The 12,972-nt window shown below is 40.5% G+C and overlaps 1 protein-coding gene across 13 annotated transcripts in view; it reads left to right on the forward strand.

Moving 5' to 3' along the window:
* Positions 1 to 12,972, forward strand: part of sox6 (SRY-box transcription factor 6) — a 524,097-nt gene that overhangs the window by 186,333 nt on the left and 324,792 nt on the right. Inside the window, exon 1 of one of the 13 annotated variants that reach the window (XM_062977055.1) lies at positions 12,147 to 12,972. This exon is cut by the window's right edge and continues 2,913 nt beyond it. The exons of the other annotated variants lie outside the window; for them this stretch is intronic. The gene's annotated coding sequence lies outside the window, so the exon portion shown is untranslated. Of the gene's footprint in view, positions 1 to 12,146 lie in introns of those variants that run through there. 13 annotated transcript variants of the gene reach the window in all.

A 12,972-nucleotide genomic window follows, 5' to 3' on the forward strand; every position in this document is an offset into this window, starting at 1 on the left:
CCCACCATAGAACACTATTTCACTGTTGGGAAAGTCATAGATTGAGTCCTATAAAATAAAAAATAAGTAAGTTAGTTTTTAAGTATCTCTTATTTTTCTGGTAATTATCCTTGCTTGTCATATATTTGAATTAAGAGTGAAGCAAACAAAACATATGGGGAACAATTGACACAGTTAGGCATGTTCAGCCTGTTGAAGAGATGGTGGGAAGTGAGGTTTGATATGATTGCATTGCTTAAATATCTCAAAGACTGTCACAGAAGAGAGGGTGCAGATTTGTTCTCTGTTTCCCTAGAGCATAGGTCCCCAAACTTTTAAAACAGGGGGCCAGTTCACGGTCCTTCAGACCGTTGGAGGGCCGGATTATAGTTTTTTTTAAAAAAGTATGAACAAATTCCTATGCACACTGCACATATCTTATTTTGAAGTAAAAAAACAAATCAAAAAGGGAACAAATACAACCTCAATGTTAATCATCATCATCAAAATAATAAAGAAGGTTGGAAGAGACCCCTTGGGACATCTACTCCAACCCCCTTCTGCTTTTGTGCACCACACCATAATCAAAGCACCCCTGACAGATAGCCACTCAATAATAATAATAATAATAATAATAATAATAATACCACCATAATAAACATGGTTGGAAGAGACCCCTTGGGCCATATAGTCCAACCCCATTCTCCCTTTGTGAACCAAAACATAAAGCACCCCTGACCACCACCACCACCAACAACAACAATAATACTGTAATAATCAGGGTTGGAAGAGATTGCTAGCCTTCAAGAAAAATGAATCCACAACAGGGCTACAAAGAAGGGAGTCTGTATGGCAGGATAAAATGGGAGGTCTCTACCTTTTGCCACAGGCATGCTTCCATTGTTGCTTTGCCCCCTCCATTGCTGAGTAAGGCACACACCAGGTGAGGGAGGAGGCGAAAAAGGAGCGTGTGAGGCGAGCAAGGAGGCAGGAAAGGCGTGATCCTTTCCCTCCTCCCTCGCCCCATGCAGGCCTTCTTCGGCGGCGGAGACAGGAAAGCTGCCGGTGGGGAGAGGAAGGATAGGTGCACGCCTTTTTCTCACCCCGTGCAGCCCTTCCTCGGCGGTGGCAGCGGGAAAGGTGCATGTGGGACAAGGAAAAGGTGTGCGCCTTTCTCTCACCCTGCGCACACCTTTCCTGCTGCCTTCCTTGGTGGCAGCGGCGGGAAAGCTGTCTGCGAGGCAAGGGAGGAAAGGCTCACGCCTTTCCCTCGCCCCATGCAGCCCTTCCTCGGAGGCAGCAGCGGGAAACGAGGACGAGGAAAAGTCGTGCACCTTTCTTTCCTCCCTCATCTCACTTTCTCACTGCCTCCCTCGGCGGCGGCGGCGACGGCAGGAAGGCTGTCATGGGGCGAGGGAGGAAAGGCACACGCCTTTTCCTCGCCCCGTGTGGCTCTTCCTCAGTGGCAGAAGCGGGAAAGGTGCACGCAGGACGAGGAAAAGTCGTTGACCTTTCTTTCCTCCCTCACCCCGCGTGGATCTTTCCCACTGCCTCCATCGGCGATGGCGGCAGGAAAGCTGCCCGCGGGGCAAGGGAGGAAAGGCGCAGACCTTTTCCTCGCCCCGTGCGGCCCTTCCTTGGTGGCGGCAGGGGAAAGCTGCCCGCGGGGTGAGGGGGCAAAGCCACGCGCCTTTTCCTTGCCCTGTACGGCCCTTCCTTGGCGGCAGTGGGAAAGGTGCCCATGGGGCGAGGGAGACGAGAAAGCCACACGCCTTTTCCTTGCCCTGTACGGCCCTTCCTTGGCGGCGGTGGGAAAGGTGCCCATGAGGCGAGGGAGACGAGAAAGGCATGCGCCTTTTCCTCCTCCTTCACACCACATGTACCTTCTTTGACGGAGGAGGAAGGAGCCACTGCCGCGGGGGCCGGATAAGTGGCTCTGGTGGGCCGCATCTGGCCCGCGGGCCGTAGTTTGGGGACCCCTGCCCTAGAGGGTAGGACCAGGTCTAATGGCCTAATAGGGTCACAGGAAGGTAGATTCTGATTGAACATTAGAATGAATTTATTGAGGGTAAGAGGAATTTGGTAATGGAATCAATAACCCAGAGAGGTAGTGGTGTTTTTTCTCTCTCTGGATGTGTTTCTAAAAAGGCTGGGCAGTTTCTTTCTGGGGATGCTGTAGTAGGATTTCCAGCACTGAATGGGTGGTTGGACTTGATGGCTTGTGGGATCTTCATGCAGCTCTATGATTCTGTGATTCTAAACCTTCAAAATTTCTACTGTTCTGTAAGAGCTGTCCGTATAGGTATTTTATTGTTCAGTATTTAAATATAAATATGTACTGTGGAATTCATAATATTGGTACAGGTTGCAGTCTTTTGGACAAAAGGAGAATCCTATTCTTATGGGTATGATTTGTATTAGAATTAGCTATGTATTGTACTGATTAAGGTGAGGTAGCAATTATTGGTCGTATTCTACTGGATGAACAGTGGGTTGCAATGGAACTGGAAGGAGGCAGTAGTCTTTCACTGCTTTAAATGTTTATTCTCCACAGTTGTATTACATTATTTGGTGCTTTCTAATACATGCAATACAAGTTTGCGTACTATGTAGCGTTGAGCTGATCAATTGGTTTTTTATGAATTGGGAAGAATGGAATCATCATCAGTGTCATATATGTCATATGAGGTTCAAATTCACTTGTCAATTCTAAATGGAGTTGAGTCATTGAATAATGAAAGTTACATAAGTGTTGACTTCTCAACTTCACATTGATGCAGAGGTTTATTTTCATTTGGACAGTCAATTGAACTTAGGCCATTGAAAAGCATTTATAGGAGTCATGCAAATTTTTGGAACTCTCAACATCTCATAAGAGTAGAAGGGTCAATAGAAAGTATTAGCACTGTGGATAATCAAATAACCCATATGTTTAATTGACAAGTCCAGGATTAGTCAGAGGAACATTTGTTTAAATTTAAGAGATTATGATGATCAGTACCTTAGATTCCTTTCAAAGAGAGCGAAGACAAATTCATAGACGTGTTGGCTTCATCTACACTGGCCAGTTATCTGGGGCCAGTCCAAATCCGAAATGCTCTGTACTGACCCCAGAAGTAGCCGCAACAGGCAATCCCCCAAAGTGAGCATGGGCACCCACAATGGCTTGGAGATCTCACTGAGCTCTGCAGCTTTCTGGAAGTAGTGATAGTTGTAACACAGGCCTGATCTGCCCCCTTTCACTGAGCTGATGAGCGTGGCCCATGTGGTACTGAAGCCATGGGGTTGCTCTGGAGTTTCATACAAACTCCTGAACATCCTGACTTTTCTAAATGGGATTAACCTGGTTTATCCCATGATAATCTGGAAGCGGCAGAATGTTGGACGGACAACCAGAATCATCTGCTGAATGAAAATAGGTTATTACACCCATGTAGACGAGCCCTAAGTGTGAAAAATCAGATCAGTGGCTATAGGAAGCAGCATGAGGATGGAGGATGGCAGGATGGTAACTAGTGAAAGGGTTTTTTTTTTTCAATGTTTCAGTTGTTGCTTTCCTCATTGGCTTTTTAGCATCTTGAGATTTTATTGTAATTTTTTTGGACTCCTCTACATTGTGTGTTTTAATCCACTGAATTTTAGTTCTATTGTATAATTTATTTATGATTCATATTTTTTATAATCCTATGGTGTCTGCTGAAAGTGACCTTTGTGCTGCTTTTAATTGCTTCATTGCTTGATATTGTGCTTACAGTTTTAGCTGCATTCCTGTAATACTTGCACGGGAATAAGTGCCATAACTAAATATGCTTAATGTGTTGTCGAAGGCTTTCATGACCGTAATAACTGGGTTGCTGTGCATTTTTCGGGCTGTATGGCCATATTCCAGAAGCTTCTGGAGCATGGCCATACAGTCCGGAAAATGCACAGCAACCCAGTAAATAAGCTTACTTTTGAGAAGATGTGAACAGGACTCTGTTGCTGTTAGCTGTGTAGATGTAGTGGCAGAGTTTCATATTCATTTTTAAGAATCTTTGTTATGCAACTTAAACGTGTGATATTTGTCAAGGAAATTTATTCTACTTATATGGTGGATGCAATTCATGAACTGTTTATTCCAAATAACTTTTACTAATTTCAGTGAGATTATTACTCCTTTGTAAATGTTTAGATATGTGCAGATATTGCTAAAAGCAGCCAGTGATATCATTTGTTTAGTATTGATTCGGAACAAATGAACTGGAAATTTTAAAAGCCTTTTCTGTATCACTCGAACTTCTTAATAATTATGTCATTTTCAGCATCTCCTTTTCATATCAGTATTATTGAATAAGTGTAATATTAATTATCTGTCCCCATGCATCCCTGCATTCTTTAATCTAGCTGCTCACCTGTGTTTGCTGTGTAGATGGGAGTCTTATGTAATGTTCCTTTTGAAAATAAAATGTGAATGTACCCTTTCAGCCACTGAACACTTGACACTGAGCTGCCAACATATTTGTTCCATTCTCTCTTCATATTTTAGGTGTACATATAAACCACTGTAGGTGTACTCCTGGGAACTGCAATGTGAGGAAATATTAAAGAGTGTAGCTCTTTTAGGCTCATTAGAACATGTATCATTGCCTTCTGTCACATTAGTACAAGAATGTTAATTGTGCAGATCAAATGCACACAGACAATATATCCGTTCCCAAAGGGTTCAGGCCTCCCAACATTCTTCTCTGTTCCCATCCATGCAGCTGATGGAAACAATTGAGAGCAACACTAGCCGTGTTGTCTACACAGCTGGCTTCCCACTGTCAGCATAGGTTTGTGGATTTCATGGAAAATATTTCTGAGGCATACTTCCCATCCTTCCACTTGCATAATGTAGTGCAGACAACTGATCTCTCTCTCTCTCTCTCTCTCTCCCCCCCCCTCTCTGTGCACACACATTTTTAATGCACCCCACTGCCGGTATTGTGTGCACATAAGCCTGTCTTCTGCTTTGGGGCTTTTATTTTTGTGAAAGCCACCACTGATATCTTAATGATATTATACAGGAATCTAAGCATATCAAATTACATATTTTGAGACAGAGTTTCTTCTTTCTGTTTAAATATGTTGTAGACTGAAGATGTATTTGCATTATTTTATTGGATACAAACTGTTTTTATAATTCAAATTCTTCTTTTACTATCAGTGATAAAAGACATAAAATGTGACTTTTGTTACTCACTTGCTATTGTTTAGAGTGTCATGCTCTTTGTGTATGTTGTGATATGTACAGGTGTGGCATTCTGTTAAAAAGGAGATAAAACTGGGAGAATTCATCCTAGCAAACAAAAGTTGGAGGAAGATCTGGAGATAGAAGTAAAGTCTCTCTTTTTATACTTCTTAAATATTTGTCGTGTCTTCTAAAGGTATTTGCCTTTTCCGTTTGCATTGGATTTAATATGTGGTCTTAAATGCAAAGGAGAAAATGATGCAATAAGAATGAGAGTCTTTGATTTTACTATTTTTAAATCTATTTTATATTTTTAAAAAGAGGATTTGATGCTTCATAAGTGCTGAATGCTGTAAACTATATAATCTAACAGGAGGGTTAAGAGAATGTGGATAGTTTTCAGAGCTAATTATCAAAATTCTAGAGGTGACCAGGACTCAAAAGTGGTATGTAATAAGGAAACAGAAGAACTAGAGTTCTTTTATTATCTTCTTTTCACCCATTAGAGAGAAAATAACAATTCCCAGTATGGCCTTGCTGTATTGTATCTTAATGTCATGATGATACATGTTTCAGAAGAAAAACTACAGTGTTTCAGTTGGTATGATATAAATATATTTTTCATGTGCATTCATGTAAATGGGGGCCACCAATCCATAGAGTTGGTGGCAAGATAAACAATGATAGATACAGAAATACCCTCCATTTCTATGGGTACACACTCAAACTTTCCCAATTGGATGGAGAAGGAAATGAAGAGCTGGTCCATTCACTTTTATTTAGTCTGGGCCTGAAGGCATCTTAAAATGGAATTACAGTAAAAACACATATGGGTTAAAACATTAAAGAGCTGATAGTAAAACAGTATTAAAATAACAAAAAACTATTTAGAATTTTCAATCAAACAATGAAATCACTATAGCATCATAGAAATCCATTTTCTTAGCAAGACAATAAATTTCCCAAAGTTAGCTGGACTAAAAAAAACCCTATTAATCTGCTGCTGAAACAAAGAGTAAAGAAGATGCTGTCTCGGGGCCCTTCCACACATGCATTATAACCCAGGTTAAACCAGGTTTAAAAGGGTGGGGTGGCTAAATGATATTTAGCCAAAATGCAGGAGGAATTGGGTTAAAGGCTGGAAAACATGTGTTAAAAGCTGCCCTTTAATCCCAGTTCTTCCTGAGAAACACACATTTTTCCATGCCTGTGTAAACCTGCAGGCATGGAAAACACGTGTTTTCCTTTCCTCCACCCACCTGGACTCCCTCCCCCTCAGTTCCCTCTCACCGGATGAATCCTTCCATGCAGACCTGAAGCCTTTGCCCCTCTTCTTCCAACAGAAGATCCAACAGGGGGGCTTGGAGCAGAAACCCCCCTCCAAAGGAGGGGAGCAGAGGAAGGGAGGTTTCAGGCCTCGTCGGGGTCTTCTCCCAATAAGTGCAGGGAAAATGGGGGGAAGGGAGGGGGAGGCTGGCAGTGGCAATGCCCACCCCTGCTAATCTCAGATCAGCAGAGGTCAATATCTGGACACCCCCCTGAAAAATCCCGGAGTTTAGGCCAGTTGTATGGCCTCCATCCCAAGAGAAACTGGGATTTAAAATCCCAATTCTTCTTGCATTTTTTTTGCCTGTCTGGAAGGGCCCTCAGCTTCTTTTGGAAGAGAAGTCCAGTGTATATGAGCAGACATGAAGAAGGCCTTTTCCTGTATTGCCATTTCTGAGGACTTCATCCCACACAGTAAATTCAGCGTTTCTAAACATTTAAGAAACAGCAACCCATAGTGCCCTTAACATGATGCAAGCTTCAACCATGCCATTTCTAAAGTGTTGGTTTCCCCAACAATTCCTAAGCCGGGTGGCAATCAACTTATTTTAAAATTCCCCACGTAGAGATGGGTAAAATGGCAAATTCTCCCATGTGATATTAATTCCTGTTGACTACTTCTAAAAAAATAATAATGATGCATTGTGTGGGAGGAGCCAAAATGCCAATTTCTCCAATCTTAAACCATTTTCTATGATCACCAATGCAGAGGCTCGAGGAAAGATCAGGGTTAATTTAAAACCACTTGAGCAGAAAAGGAGAAGGTGTCATGGGGTAGGAAAATCATCCGTTTAATTTCCAAATGGGGCATTACAAAGCTTAAGGGAAAACCAATCTCAAACACTTTACTTATCCCATGGGATGATGTCCTGAATGTGGATTGGAAGTATCTCCACTTAAAATCTTAAAGTGTGGTGTATAGATTCATATGGGAAGATATGGTCTTTCAAATAGCTCTACAGGGGTTTAAAAATCATAATCCATACTTTTGAACTGTGCATGGAAATAGACTGGCAGCCAGTCATGCATTCCCTCGGTATATCATTGCATCCATTTCTGTCTTTTCTTTTATAAGGTGTCTATGGTAGCATGCCATACTAAATTTAAAAAAGAAAAGAAAGACACGAGATAGCATCTCAGATGGTCATATCATTCAATGTTGTTACTTTCCCCTGAATTTTATAAGCATGGGAATAGCAATAGCATTCTAGGTGAATGCATAATCTGAAAATGTTCTGCTGGTGCATCAGAGAATTTTGCTGTTGATTGAGGCACTGCATCCTTGCCCTTCTATACTATGTTATTCGTAATCACCATTATGTATAAAGCATTATACTCTATTGGAATAGCAGGGGTTCTGCTTCAGTTTCATTGAGTTCAGTTCCTTCGGTATCTTAACACCATTTCAAGACTAGATGGGGGTGTTTTGGCAGTCAATTGTAGGTCAAGTTTCTTTTGGAAACCTGTCTTGCATCTTTAATCTCTAGTTATAGAAAAAATGTACTGCTGAGGTTACACATTTGAATTATAAAAATCTTACACTATGCTGCAAGTGAAAAGAGCTCTGCCTAGAAACTAAAGGCTTTCTATACATTCAACCAAAGCTAGAAATATAGTCAATTACTTGGCAATACATCATAAAAGAGATGCTCATGTCTGTCAGTATTCTAACTCATCAGCACGAAAGGCTTTTTTATTGAAACTCGGAAACAAAACAAAGACGAAAAAAGCAAAAACGACATCAATTAGATGTCAACGTGACATCAAACAGCATAATATATCATAAAAATAAATGTATGATCTAGTGACTCGATGCTTCGCAGCCATATGGTATATGCAGAAAAATAAAGGCATCCAATGTTACACTGTTTCACGAAAGCACATACAGAAGCAGTCACATTGCAAACAACAGAATTAGGAAAAGTATTCTGATAACTTCTGTGGATGGAGAAAAACTTCAGCTTGCACAACGGATTCTGCTAGAATCCTCCAATGTCCATTCCAGAAAGTATCTCCATCTTGAAGATTGTCTTGGTAGTGGGAAGATGACACAAATGACTGTGATGTGGGGAGTGGCTGTGTTCATATCCATCTTTTCTACATCCAGTGCATGCACTGGTGCTTGTGGACATGTAGATTGCCAATGTACCTTTTTAATGTTGTGAACTATAGTCAGAGTCCAGTGGCTTAGTGCCAATGATAGAGTAGCTTCATTCAGCAGAATGAAAAAGCCGAGGACCGTCTGATCTGCTGTCACTCACGTATCTATGAATCTGGCTCTGGAAGGCGAAAAAAGAAAAGAAAAAAGGAAAGAGTTTCATGGTAGTGCAGAAAGAGTTTCCTCCAGTTCATTCCTCCTGAAATAGATATTTGGTAGTGCAGCAGGGAGAGCAAGAAAGTTCTAACTTGTTAGTGAAGTTCATCAGCAGGATTTCTGCTGTTTGTTGTTGTTAACTGCCATCAAGTCAACTTCAATTTATGGCGACCTTATTGATAAACAACTTCCAAGTCACTCCATCACCAACAGTTCTGCTCAAGTCTTGCAGATTCAGGGATGTGTCTTTCTTGAACGAGGTAATCTATATGTAATTCTGAGAGATTTGGTATTCTATTGATCGACATTCTGGGAAAAACAGGAGGAGGGGGAGAAAGAAAAGAAAGTCTGGTTTTCTGTTATGTTAAGTCTATTCCTGCAAAAATATGTTAGACAGGCATCCTACTCTGAAATGTTATGATTCATCAGAGGAATAGCAAGGCATAAAATGGTAGTAATTCTTTTGTTTGCTGTTGTAGAAGTTTTCTTCAAAATCTTGTATTATTTGTTCTCTGAGAAATTAATGGTATATTGTAGGGCTTGTCCAGTTGATCATAGAATTATGCAAATGAAATATGAATTTCTTTGCACACAGCTGGCAAAATTGGGCATTTAGGTAGTAAAGAGAATTTGGGATGTTTTCAATGTTTTGGTGCTAAATTCGTAAATACATTAATTACTACATAACGTTACTGTGTATTTCACTGTTTTTTTCTGTCGATTTGTTGTAAAACAATGCTTTGGTGCTTAATTTGTAAAATCATAATGTAATTTGAAGTTTAATAGGCTTTTTCTTGATCTGTCCTTATTACCCAACATTTTCGTTTATCCGACGTTCTGCCGGCCCTTTTATGTTGGATAAGCGAGACTCTACTGTATTATGGAAAAATTTGTTTTGGTCTTCCTACACATGAAAATACTTCATTTTGAAGATTAAAAAACTGAGTGGAGTGTTTAAAAAAAGATCTTACTAGTGCATCTGTTCAACTGATGACTTGAAAAAGGTCTTTAGAAATAAATTGACATATTTCTGCAGCTAATTACAAACAACTCCCTCAAACATCAACTCTTTCCAGGCCTGTTTATAGAATCGCACAATATCTAACAAAACTTCTTTGTGTGAGTCCATTAAAAACAGTAAGACTCCATTAAGCCCCTAAAATAATAATTTGAGAATACAATTCATTATTTTACTTGAGAGGGCTGTATTTTTATGATGGAAGGATGAGTGGGAGGTTGAGGTGATATGGATTACAAGTAAGCCTAGAAAGATCCTACACCGAACAGGAGTCTAATAAGTAATAACTCAGCATGAATCACCTGGCTGCCAATTCTTTTCTGTAGGATTTTGATGTATTTTACATTTGACATCTGGATTATTGTGTATAGAGGAAGGAAGGGACGGTGAAAAATTTCTTTGCTGTGTACTGCTTTGGTCCTCACTCTGTCTTTGCATATGACTGTAATGTGTACTTCTGCAACATCTGTATAAAATGCTACTTTTCTTCCTTCCAGTCCTTGTCTCCCATTTTGGAAATGAAAGGCACACCAGTATTCCACCATGGAAAGTTTGTTGGTCTGTGGTTCTTTAACCACACAAGGCATATGTGCAAGCTTTCAACTATTTCTATCAAGCCTTAAAAACTGATACATATTTAAACAAAATTAAGACTGGCATGCATCCCCTGATTATAATGGGTGGAAATAATGAATTTAATTTGACAGTATCAGATTTTTCTGGGAAGTAGAGCAGTAGATATTAAAGGTAAAGGTTTTCCCCTGACATTAAGTCTAGTTGTGTCTAACTCTGGGGGTTGGTGCTCATCTCCATTTCTAAGCTGAAAAGCCGGCGTTGTTCATAGACACCTCCAACGTCATGTGGCCAGCATGGAGCACTGTTGCCTTCCTGCTGGAGCAGTTCCTATTGATCTACGCACATTAGCATGTTTCAGACTTCTAGGTTGGTAAAAGCTGGGGCTATCAGCAGTAGCTGAGGAGACCCTACTCCTCAAATTCGAACTACCTACTTTTCAGTCAGCATGTTCAGCAGCTCAGTGGTTTAACCCACTGTGCCACCTGGGGCTGACAGCAGCTGGAATATAGAACTGGAAGAAATCAGAATTGCTTCCTCTTTATACTATCTGAATCCTGCCCAATATTTAACCCAAATGCTTTAAAGTGAAATGTGCTGAACAAATATATGTTCATTTTTTCTTTAAAAAGGTATCAATAACAGAATGATTTTATATTTGTTTGTGTGAGCTAGCTATTGGTACATACTGTTATTATCTTATTTAGACTGTAATATAGATATATTTGTATTATTAGATTTTGATCCTAATAAATGGCTATTGAGGAAGCCTCATTACATTATCATGGAATGGTTCACCCAATTATCAAATGCCCTTTTCTATAAACAGGATCTATTGGTCACTTATACTTTTCCCTTTTGGCTGCAAGAAAATGATTGCGAGTATCCTCTTCCCTTTTATTTTAACTAAATGTGGTTTAGAATTATAACTGAACTAGGCAAACTCTGGCTAGTGTAAACCAGAGGCAGGAATTGTGTCAGCCTTCCAGGTGCTTTTAATTTACAATTCCCAACTGTCCTACCCATCACAGTCTGTGAAGAGAAATGCTGGGAACTGCAGTTAAGCAGCCACTGGAGGATGCACAGTTTCTACCCTCAATTTAAGCTATGCTATATTGAAGCAAGCATAATGTATGATTCTGGTTTATTGGTAAACCATTGCTTAAATTTTTCATAGTACTGTATATACACATGTAAAAGTCAACCCCATCTATAAGTTGAGGATAGGTTTTTGGGGCAAAATTATGGATTTTGATATGATCCTGAATGAGTCAAGGGTCATTCCATGAAAAGGGAAATGCTGAAGTGTTGCCCAAGAGGGGCATTTGGCCCTCGCTGCCCCTGCTGCCATTTCCCCACCCAGGCATTTGAAAAAAGGGGCTGGTTCCTGCTTTGATAAGTTACAGCAGTAGTAACTCTTATTAAAATAGAAATCACCCCCTATGGTACTTTCTCGCAAGGGAGAAATAAGGGGCAAGGCAAGGGGGGAGGGATCATTGCTTCTTTCAAGTTTCTTGCTTTCTCAACATTTTTACCTCAAGAAGTATTCAGGATCAAGTTATCTGAAATACTACCATTTCCTGCAAGTATTGATCCAGACATTAAGATCTTCTTTAGACCTCCTCCTTTAACTGTCTCCTTCAAATTAAATAGAGCAAGCAACTGATGGGAGATGGGGGACTTTTTGGTCATGGCAGCCCGCTTTGGGAATTGCCTGGTGCCATTCCTGTGGCCTCGCTGGTGCCAGGTGAAAACCCAGGTCTTTTAATCAATGGAGTCCAGAGCTCACCATTTGTCAGTGTGCTTAATTTGGAAATGCGTGTTTTGCTCCATGTCATATTTTAAGTAGCCGTTCATTCTCTAGTTATGCTCTACGCTGTATTTAAATTGCTTTTACATTTCTGCATAATAAATGACAGAGAAAACTTGTTTATTGAGCTGGACACAGATTTATTTTTTATTGTGTCAGAAGCTAATTGAGAATACAGCTTTAATGTATAGAAAAACCACAAACAAATCTTAAAAACTTAGCATTATATAATATTTCCTTTGACCAGGAGCTGGCCACTTGGGAGTGCCTCTGGTGTTGTTGTAAGAAGGTCCTCCATTGTGCATACAGCAGGGTTGAGGTTGCATTGTAGTAACTGGTCTGTGATTTGCTCTTCTCCACATTCGCATGTCGTGGACTCCACTTTGTAGCCCCATTTCTTAAGGTTAGCTCTACATCTCATGGTGCCAGAGCACAGTCTGTTCAGCGCCTTTCAAGTTGCCCAGTCTTCTGTGTGCCCAGGAGGGAGTTTCTCATCTGGTATCAGCCACTGATTGAAGTTCCGGGTTTTAACCTGCCACTTTTGGACTCTCGCTTGCTGAGTATCTCTGTAGATCTTAAAAAACTATTTCTTGATTTAAGACATTGGCGTGCTGGCTGATATCTGGACAGAGGATGGTCCGAAGATGAACGCAGATAAACATAAATAAAAGCACAATCCTGCTTTGGCTCCACCAACCCATTTGGCACAGACATATCTAAAATAAAACCAAGTTCTAGAATGG

The sequence above is a fragment of the Anolis carolinensis genome, chromosome 1, assembly GCF_035594765.1.
Source record: "Anolis carolinensis isolate JA03-04 chromosome 1, rAnoCar3.1.pri, whole genome shotgun sequence".
Classification (NCBI taxonomy): domain Eukaryota; kingdom Metazoa; phylum Chordata; class Lepidosauria; order Squamata; family Dactyloidae; genus Anolis; species Anolis carolinensis.